This window comes from Panthera uncia, assembly GCF_023721935.1.
Source record: "Panthera uncia isolate 11264 chromosome B2 unlocalized genomic scaffold, Puncia_PCG_1.0 HiC_scaffold_24, whole genome shotgun sequence".
Classification (NCBI taxonomy): Eukaryota; Metazoa; Chordata; class Mammalia; order Carnivora; family Felidae; genus Panthera; species Panthera uncia.
In genome coordinates, this window is record NW_026057580.1 from 23,842,174 (window position 1) to 23,851,916 (window position 9,743).

A 9,743-nucleotide genomic window follows, 5' to 3' on the forward strand; every position below is an offset into this window, starting at 1 on the left:
CTCCACAGGAATGACATGACAACCCCTTTCCTGGCTGCACAGCTCTGGGTGTAGGCTGCTCTTGGGCTTTTAAGGAATTCCAAAGAGGGGTCCTTTCCCCGAAATACACTCGCCCAACCCTAAGGGACAGGAAGCATTCATTCTCCTATAGGACAAAGGGGGTAAAATACATGGAATAGCACCAGGATGTTTGCGTTCAAATCCAGCTCCACCATGTCTTAGCTGTGTGATCTAGATATACTTAACCTCTCAGTACCTTAGTTTTGTCATCTGTAAAATGAGGGATAACCCATTTCATGGGGTCCCTGGAGGAATGAAATAAATTCACTTGCAGGCAAAGCACTGAGAATAATTCCTTGCACACAAGAAGAACTATAGAAATCTCAGTTATTCTAAGTAGAGCGTGAATCCCTTGGAGAAAGAAGCTTCATCTCATTGTTACGGATTTCCCTGGGCCTAGCATAGTGACAGCATTACTCCCAGAATATGTGACAGTGATTAAACTCCCAAGTGGTTTTACTTTGGTTTGATGTCAATATTTGTTTGTTTGTTTGTTTGTTTGTTTTTTAAGTAGGCTTCACATCCAGCATGGAGCCCAGTGTGGGGCTTGAACTCATGACCCTGAGGTCAAGAGCTGAGCTAAGATCAAGGGTCTGATGTTTAACCTCCTGAGCCATCCAACTGCAACCCTGATGTTAATATTTGACTCACGGAGCTCCCTCATCAGTGTTAACACAAATTTGAGCTTTTGACAAGTCACTAGAGTATCTGAGAACTTTTTCCAAGTTTATTTAGAGTTATAAGAGAAGTCTCAGAGAAACGTAGATTTAGTTCTTTAAATGCTTTTTGAAAGTGTTTTAGTCAATATGGAGAAAAGGAACTGACAAAGGTTCACCTGGGGCTGGGGCACAAGAGTGGGAGGTGGGAAGAGGAGAACAAATATCAAAATGTTTTCTCATTTCCATCGAGATTTCTTCTTTGATACATTTGTTAATTTTTATTTCTACTTTTTACTGAATAAAGTGCCCCAATCCAAGTGTATGGCACGACGCATTTTACAGATGCATAACTATTCCAAACCACCAGATCCAGAGCTAGAAGGAACATTTCTAGCATCCCGGAGGGTCCACTTGCCCCTTCTTAATCCCAAAAGGGGATTAAGCCACTCTCCAACTTCCATCACTATCAAGCAGTTTTGTGAGTTCTTGAACTTCGTAAAAAGATACTTTTCTATGTTTTTCTTTCTGAGAGTTTTATTGTTTTCTTTTTCATGCTTAAGTCTATGATTCATTTCAAATACATTTTTGTGTGTATATAATGAACTATGGGGCAAGTTATTTTATAATCCAATTCATTCATTACTATTTATTGAAAACACTGTCATTTCCCCTCTGAGCTGTAGAGGTACCTTTATTATAAACCAGTTGACCTCTGCGTGAGGGTCTGTTTCTGGACTTTCTAATAGGCTTTCTGTGTTCCTTTGGTATATTTGATTATCCTTTGTTAGTACCATACTGAATTAATTATGGTAGTTTTATGGTTTTATAATTTCATAAGTTTTAAAATTTGGTGGTGTACAAGTCTTCCAATTCTGTTCTCCAAATTGTCTTAGGATTCTAGGCATTTCCATAAACATTTTATTTTATTTTTTTTAATGTTTATTTACTTTTGAGAGAGAGGGAGACAAAGAGAAAGAGAGAGAGCAGGGGAGGGGCAGAGAGAGAGAGGGAGACACAGAATCCAAAGCAGGCTCCAGGCTCTGAGCTGTCAGCACAAAGCCCAATATGGGGCTCAAACTATAAATGGTGAGATCATGACTTGAGCTGAAGTCAGACACTTAACAGACTGACACATCCAGGTGCCACAAATTTTAAATTCAACTTGTACATTTCTACCAAAAGAAAAATAAACAATACTTTGCTTGGATTTTTATTTTTATTTTTATTTTTATTTTAGAGACAGCACACACACATGCGAGGGGAGAGGGGCAGAGGGAGAGAGAGAGAATCTTACTTAAGGCAGTGTGGAGCCTGATACTGGGCTCAATCCCATAACTCTGGGATCATGACCTAAGCTGAAATCAAGAGTTGGATGCTCAACCAACTGAGCCACAAAGGTGCCCCCAGAGAAACAACTTTTAATTTTTTTGATTTTCTCTGTTTATAATTGCTTTCTATTTTACTGATGCTACTTTTGTCTTTATGGTTTTGTTTCTTTTACTATCGTTGGGTTTAATTTGCTATTTTTAATCAAATACTTTTGATAAACAGAAGCTTAGATCGTTAATTTTCAACCTTTCTTTTTTTCTAATATTTTATTTAAAGCAATAGATCTAAGCACTGCTTTAGCTACATTTGGCATGTTTTGATATGCCATATTTTCAGTATCATTCACTTCAAAATATTTTTTTTAATTTTTTTAATGTTTATATTTGAGAGAGAGAGAGACAGAGCACAAGTGGGAGAGTGGCAGAGAGAGAGGAAGACACAGAATCTGAAGCAGGCTGCAGGCTCCGAGCTGAGCTGTTAACACAGAGTCTAACGCGGGGCTCGAACTCGTGAACCGGGAGATCATGACCTTAGTCAAAGTCAGATGGTTGACTGACTGAGCCACCCAGGAACCCCTTCAAAATATTTTCTTAATTTTTACTGTGATTTCTTCTTTGACTCATGAGCTAATTAGAAATATGTTGCCTAATTTCTAAACAATTGGAGATCTTTGTTCTGCTGAAATCTATCGTTCTGTTTTTGAAGACAGAATCTATATTTCTGTTTTTGCTTCTAGTTTAACTCCACTTTGATCAGAGAATATATTGTGTATTATTGTAATCCTTTCTAATTGGTTGAAATTTGGTTTTGGGGGCACCTTGGTGGCTCAGTTGATTAAGCGTTGGACTTCGGCTCAGGTCATGATCTTACAGTTTGTGGGTTCGAGCCCTATATCGGGCTCTGTGCTGACAGCTCAGACCCTGGAGCCTGCTTCAAATTCTGTGTCTCCCTCTCTTTCTGCCCCTCCCCTGCTCATGCTATCTCTCTCTCAAAACAAACAAACAAACAAACAAACATTAAAAATTTTTAAGAAGAAAAGAAACTTGGTTTTTGTTCCAGCATATGTTCTGTTTTGGTTCTGACTTTAGTATCATGTATGCTACAGTTTGGGAATACTGATTTCTTTTGTCTTATTTTATCAGCTGCTGAGGGAGGTATTTTTAAATCTACACCTATGATTGTGTAGTTATATAGTTCTTTTATTTTTGTTTCATATATTTTAAGTGTATATTGTTAGATACATACACATTTAGAATTATGATTTCCTACTGAACTGACCCTTGCATTATTATGAAATATCCCTCTTTCTATCCCTAGTTACCTTGCCTTAAATGTACTTGGAGAGTCATAGCTGTACCAGCTTTCCCTTGGTTAGTGTTAGTATATCTTTACCATCCTTTTACTTCCACCCTATCTAGGTCCTTATATTTAATGTGTAAATTACAAACACAAAATATTTGAGATAACTTTTTAAATCTGGTCTACCAATTTTGGTCTCTTAATCATAGTATTTAGTCCATTAATGTTTAATGTAATAACTAACAATTTTAATTACTAACTAATGTAATTACTATTATACCAATAGCATAAGTTTACTATACTGCTTTTTGTTTCTATTTAACCTTCTTGTTTTTAACTCCTTTTTTTCTGCTTTCTAAACTTCTGTTTAATCAAGTATTTTCAGTAATCTACCCTATCTCTTCTGTTGGCTTTTAATTAAGCATTATCATATTATTCTTTTAGTGGTTACTCTAAAGATTTTAATATGCATCTCACTCTTGACTACAATCGACCTTAAATCAGTACTTCCACCACTTTGTCAATAGTGCAAAACAGTTTAACTCCATGTACCTTTTTCCTGGTTTTGTGCTGTTGCTTTTGAATATTTTTCTCTCACAAATGTTATAAACCCCATAAGACATTACTAGTATTGCTGCTTTAAGTTGCAAATATTTTTTTTCCCACATTTACCCTCAGTTACCCTTCCCGGAGATCTTCTTTTCTTCCTGAAGATCCTTGGGATCATTTTCTTTTACTCTGAATAATTTCCTTTAAGATTTCTTGTATTCAAGTTCTGCTAGTTACAACTTTGCTCAACTTTTAATTGTCTGAAAGTGTCTTTAATTTGTCATAATTTTTGAAGGATTTTTTTTCAGAATATAGAACTTTAGGTTGGCAGGGTTTTTTTGCCCCCCTTCAGCACTTTAAAAATATGATCCCACTGACTCCTACTTCCATAAGTTTTGTTGAAATGTAACTATTTGTCTTAGTATTGCTCTTTGAAGAAGATCTAGTCTGAAGCATATATGTTTCTTACTTATCCACATTTTCCATATTGCTTCCCAGGGAAGGAAGCAACCCAGGCTCAGTGAAAGAGCCTGAGAAGAGTGACAGAGCCAGGAGAGTAAGTGAGTGCTAACATTAGGAAAGGGCAGGATGCAAAGCTGGCGAGAATGAGATGCACAGGGGCTGGTGGATGATGATGGGGCAGAGATGGTGAGGAGAAGTGAAGAAGTCAGAGGATTCATAATGAGGCAAGAGACTCTCTAGAAACTAGGAACATGGAAATATCAGAACTTTCTCACTGTGAACACATTGCCCAGTGTAATGGATGCCAAGCGAGGCTGACAAGCACCTATAATGAGAACTATTCTTACAGAGGCTCTTAGGAAATTCCCATAGAACTACAGTTAGTGATAATGATTTCTTATTAGTGCCTGTTAAGATAATAATAGTTGCATGCTTGCTCTGTAACAGGCATTAAACTGAGGGCTATGGAGGCTGCCTCACCTCATGCTCTACTAACCTAATGGAGTGGGCATATTTTACTCCATATCATAGAATGGCCACAAAGACTTGGAAAGGACAACTTGCTCAAGTTCACAGAACTAATAAATTGTGGAACCACAGTATTAACATGGGTCTGCTAGATGGCAGAATATTGTGTTTGGTAGGGGTCAGTGTATGTGGCTGAATATCCAGAATTATTTAACAAATGTTTATCCAGTACTCACTGTGGTCCAGAAAGTGCACCAAAATTAAAGAACAAAGGGGCCTTACATGCATCTAATCTTCTTATTTTGAGTGTGAAAAAACTGAGAGTTTCAGAAGTTGAGAGAATTTGTAATAAAGTGACATCCTATCTTTGTCAACTATGAATGTGAGACAAGAGCTGAAAAAGAACAGAAAGAAATTATAGATCTATGGATTTTTAATGCTTATTTATTTTTGAAAGAGAGATAGAGGATGAACTGAGGACGGGCAGAGAGAGAGAGACATAGAATCCGAAGCAGGCTCCAGGCTCTGAGCTGTCGGCACAGAGCCCAATGCAGGGGTTGAACTCACCAACCGGGAGATCATGACCTGAGCTGAAGTCAGATGCTTAACCAACTGAACCACCCAAGTGTCCCTATGGATTTTTATTTTAAAACATTTAGGGGGTGCCTGGGTGGCTCAGTCGATTGAGCTTCCGACTTCAGCTCAGGTCATGATCTCATTGTGGGTTCAAGTACTACATTGGGCTGTGCACTGACAGTGCAGAGCCTGCTTGGGATTCTCTCTCTCTCTCTCTCTCTCTCTCTCTCTCTCTGTCCCTCTCCTGCTTGCTCTTTCTCTCAAAATAAATAAATAAATAAACTTGAGAAAAAGAAAACATTTAGATGGTGACACCATGACAGTGCAGTAGGAGACCTCAGCCTCTGCCTCCCACAAAGATCAACAATTACATAGCTATCCACAAACCAAAATAACTCTGGGGGAGCTCAGGAGTCCATTTTAGAAACCTCAGCAACACCGTAGAACAAAAAAATTGAGAATAACTGCATTTAAAGGGAAGGAAGAACAGTTCCATTCATCCTACATCATTTCACAACCTCCCACCCCACACCCCAAGGCCAGCACTGTTCTATTCTGGAGAGGAAATGCGCTAGCTAGAGAAAGTTCTCTCGCTGGGAAAGGAAAAGCAGATGATCAACCAGCTTCTACAGTCTTTCCAGATACCAGCTTCTACCTCACTCCACCTAGACACCGGCAAAGCTAGATGTAGAGAGACAGTTGGGAATAAGGAAGAGCAAGGGCTACCAGTATCAGCCATGCAGCAGGAGGTTCCCAGTGACCTGCTTTGCCAAGGAGCCCAGCAGCTTTTGCCACTGAAAAACTCAATGACAAGCACAGTCGCTGTACATCACCTGCAGATTTTACAGGGTTTTCATCCCACAGGTATTTTCCAGCCACCTGATTCCTCTCCAATTCCTAGCCTGCCCACCCCCAGCAGAGCCTAGAATCCCCACTAGCAACCCCCAGCCTCTGGAGCTGTAGAAGTACAAAAGGCAAGGCTATAGTCCCTGTAGTGGGCCCTCACTCACAAGTGCATGCTTGAAGCTAGCCGCTCTGGCTGTGTACCTGCACACCCTTCCCCTGAATCCCATCACCAGTCTCCTCTGCTGTATACATGCCAGTGGGGAGATCCTGCACCTACAGGGGCACGACGGAGAGCCAAAGCCCTTGCAGCTGCTCCTGGGCCTGGATGTAGGCCTCTTATGTCACTGGCCTCCCCTCCTGGGCTTGCTTGCAACTAGCTGTGCACCTGCACCCTGCTGACCAAGTCTAATCACCGGCCTATAATGCAGTGTGTGCACCAGTGCCAAGACCCTGAGGCCATGGCTGCAGGCCTCCAGCTTTCAGTGTGCCCAAATCAGAATAAGAAAGGAAGACATAAAATCATCTTTGCTGATGACATAATCTGTGCAGAAAGAAAAACCCTACAAACCTCCACCAAAAAAACTGTTAGACTAAAGAAATTCAGTAAAGTTTCAGGATATAATATGAACATATAAAAGTCAGTTGCATTTCTATACACTAACAGTGAACTCTCTGAAAAAGAAATAATGAAAACAATCCCATTTACAATAGCACCAAAAGCAATACAGTACTTATGAATAAATTTAAGAGAGGAACTATAAGACAAAAAATATTAGACATTAATGAAAGAAATTGAAGAAGACACAAATAAATGGAAAGATATCACATGTTCATGGATCAGAAGAATTAACATTGTTAAAATGTCCATGCTACCAGGGCACCTGGGTGGCTCAGTCAGTTAAGCATCCGACTCTTGATCTCAGTTCAGGTCTTGATCTCAGGGTCATGGGTTCGGGCCCCATGTTGGGCTCTGCACTGGTGCAAAGACTACTTTTAAAAAATGCCCATACTGCATCTTTTGGGATGAGCACTGGGTGTTGTATGGAAACCAATTTGACAATAAATTTCATATATTAAAAAAAAAAATGCCCATACTAACAAAAGCGATCTACAAATTTAGTGTAATCCCTATGGAAATGCCAATGGTAGTTTTCACAGAAATAGAAATAGTGATCCTAAAATACATATGGGACCAAAGACCTCAAAAAGACAATGCAATCCTGAGAAAGAAGAACAAAGCTGGAGGCATCACATTTCCTGATTTCAAACTGTACTAAAAAGCTATAGTAATCAAAACAGTATGTATGGTACTGGCATAAACACAGATACATAGACTTAAAAACCATAATTGAGAGCCCAGAAATAAACACTTGCATAATACTTGACAAGGGAAGCAAGAATATCCAACAGAGAAAGGCTAGTTTCCTCAGTAAATGGTGCTGGAAAAACTGGGTGTTCACATGCAAAAGAATGAAATTGGACCCTTATCTTCAACAACCTTACAAGAATGAAAGCTAAGACCTTAAACTGTAATGCCTGGAAGAATATAGGAAAAAAGCTCCTGACATTGGTCTTAGCAATAATTGTTTTGATATGACACCAAAGCATAAGCAACAGAAGCAAAAACGAGTGGAACTACATCAAGCTACGAAGTTTCTGGACAGCAAAAGAACTAATCAACAAAATGAAAAAGCAACCTACAGAGGGTCAGAGAAAGGGTGGAAAATATTTGTCAACCATATACCTAATAAGTGGTTCATTTCTAAAATATGTAAGGAACTCAAACAACTCCAAAGCAAAAACAAACTGACCAATTAAAAAATGGTCAAAGACCCAGTCACAGAGTCACTGCTCAACAAGGACTCAGAAGCCTCCTCCTTGAGCCTTTTGCTTCCCAAGGCTCCATCCCCACGCCCACCTTCTCCCACCATTTTTCCACTGTTGCCACTGAGGAAAAGGAATCCTATAGAATATCCACTATCCAAAACCTTCACTCTTTTGATCCCTTTACTGATACAAGTAAGAGTGATGATCTGCTTCCTACTGGCACTGAGGATTATATCCTCAGAATTCAACAGAGAGGGGTGCCTGGGTAGCTCAGTCAGGTAAGACACCAACTTGATTTCAGCTCGGGTCATGATCTTAAGGTCCTGGGATAGAGCCACTTGTCAGCTCTGCACTGGGTGTGGAGCCTGCTTGGAATTCTCTCTCTGTGTGTCTCTTTCTCAATAAATAAATAAACATTTAAAAATCTATATTAAAAAGGAATTCAACAGAGCAACAACAGGAAGACCCCTAGTACTGTCTAAGGGATCACTAATGATTATGATAAAAAGAAACTAGTGGGGTGCCTGGGTGGCTCAGTCGGTTGAGCCACCAACTTTGGCTCAGGTCATGATCTTGCGGTCTGTGAGTTCAAGCCCCGCATCAGGCTCTGTGCTGACTGCTTGGAGCCTGGAGTCTGCTTCAGATTCTGTGTCTCCCTCTCCCTCCGTCCCTCCCCTACTCACGCTCTGTCTCTCTCTGTCTCTCAAAAATGAATAAACTTAAAAAAATAAAAAATAAATAAAAAGAAACTAATGAAAGCATTTAAGAAGAAACTTGCCTGCAATGGTACTATAAGTGAGCTTCCAGAATATGGAGAAGTAATTCAGCTACTGGGAGACCAATACAAGTATATATGCCAGTTCCTCCCTCACAGAGATTGGACTGGCTAAGGACGACCAGCTGAAGTTTCATGGGTTTTAAGTGCTTTTGGCTCACTGAAGCTTAAGTGAGGATTTCCTTGCAATGAGTAGAATTTCCCTTCTATCCCATGTCACAAGTTTGAAAACCTCACAGCTTGTATAATGTAACCATTTGGGGTCTGCTTTTAACTTGGACTAGTGTAACTCCTTCATCCGATAAACTGAAAAGAGCCATGCTGTCTAGTCTTGAAGTCCCTCATTTAAACAGAGGTCAAGCAGTAGGCGTCTGGCAGTATCTGGCCTGAAACCAAGCAGTAATGTGATGTTTCAGTCAAGCCCAAAGCCCCAAGATCACAGTAGGCTACATCTGGCCAGAAGCTCATCAGCTCTCCCTCTTCAGGGTTCCCTAACCTAAGAGAATGTCACCACCTGAACAGCCCGCGGCAGAGCTGGGAGGACAGGATGAGGTAAGATATCGGTGGCAGTCGTGCTGCTAGAGGGAGTCCTTGGTAGTCAAAGAAAGATCCCTGGTGTCTTCAACCTGCTGTGGACAGGGCTTAGAGTCACCATCTTCTTTCTAGTGAAGTGTGATAGGACATCTGGCTTGCCACCAAGGTTTTTTTGACCAGACATATCCGTAGCTAATTGACATCCAAATACCAGAATGTGAGGACAACCTTCTATCAGAGTTAAACTTCTGACCAGGGAACAAATTTCAAACTGATGTATCAGTCATGTAGCTGGCTGTAGACCTTGCAACTTACTAGCAAAAGCTACCCAATGTCATGTGAAGTAACACGCTGGTTTT

At 40.2% G+C, this 9,743-nt stretch overlaps 1 pseudogene; it reads left to right on the plus strand.

The window, feature by feature from the left end:
• The first annotated feature begins 6,418 nt into the window (after nt 1-6,418).
• Nucleotides 6,419-9,242, plus strand: LOC125939081 (eukaryotic translation initiation factor 1-like; annotated as a pseudogene).
• The last annotated feature ends 501 nt before the right edge of the window (nt 9,243-9,743 follow it).